Source organism: Cajanus cajan, chromosome 2 (genome assembly GCF_000230855.2).
Source record: "Cajanus cajan strain Asha chromosome 2, NIPB_CcT2T_4, whole genome shotgun sequence".
NCBI classification, from domain to species: domain Eukaryota; kingdom Viridiplantae; phylum Streptophyta; class Magnoliopsida; order Fabales; family Fabaceae; genus Cajanus; species Cajanus cajan.
The window spans coordinates 33,207,166-33,208,111 of NC_138518.1; the positions used below are offsets into that span (position 1 = coordinate 33,207,166).

A 946-nucleotide genomic window follows, 5' to 3' on the forward strand; every position below is an offset into this window, starting at 1 on the left:
GTGTGCCCTTGTTCCCTACAAAGGTCACATACTTGATTTGTAGCCACTGAATTAACCTTAGCTTTTTCCATCTTGTCTAATCTTTGATTAAGAGTATCAAATTTTGCTAAGAGTAACTCAATATTGTTCACTTCATATCGCCCCGGAGTTCCTTTCCTTGCTGTGACTTCTCTTTCACTGTATTGGCTGTGATTTGAGGCTACATTTTCCAAAATAATCATGCAGTCATTAATAGGTTTCCCCATGAAAGATCCTCCAGCTGCTGAGTCTAATATCATGGTGCTTTGTTGGTCCAATCCTTCAAAGAAAAATTGGATGGTAAGCCAACGGTTGAAGCCATGTTGTGGGCATGCTTGAAGATATCCTTTGAACCGCTCCCATGCTTCATAAATAGTCTCTCCAGTGCCTTGTTGGAAATTAGTGATTTTCTTCCTCAATTCTTTAGTTTTAGAAGGAGGAAAGAATTTCTCTAGAAAAGCTCTTTCACATAATTCCCAAGTTGCTATCTTTTCTCTAGGCACTGTTCTTAGCCACACCTTTGCCTTATCTCTCAAGGTGAGTGAGAATAAGCGGAGTCGCATTCCATCAGAAACTTCATCATCAAATTGCTGGGTCTCACAGATTTCCAAGAACCCCTCTAAGTGGTCATTAGGATCTTCTGATGGTAGTCCTCCAAAGGTGTTCTGTTTGAGCATATTCACCAGAGAAGCTGGTACAGTAGCTCCAGTTTGCATCTCCCCTCCAGGTATCCCACGAGCTACGGGTGCAGAGTAATCCCGAAGCGGTAAATTATCTCGTTGTGCAGCCATGTCAAATTCTCTAAAAAGGTTTCTTTTCCTTCTCAGGAGAGTTCTTTCAATCTCAGGATCAAGTGGTGTTGGTTTCCCAAGACGTAGAGATCTCTTTTGCATTAACCCTAAGGCACTGCAAAAAAAAAAGAAAGTGA

The 946-nt window shown here is 41.4% G+C and overlaps 1 non-coding gene across 1 annotated transcript; it reads left to right on the plus strand.

Annotated features, from left to right (window-relative positions):
• The first annotated feature begins 333 nt into the window (after positions 1–333).
• On the plus strand, positions 334–440 carry LOC145955363 (small nucleolar RNA R71). Its single transcript, XR_014431977.1, has one exon. It is a non-coding gene; the product is annotated as a small nucleolar RNA R71 (small nucleolar RNA).
• Positions 441–946: the final 506 nt, after the last annotated feature.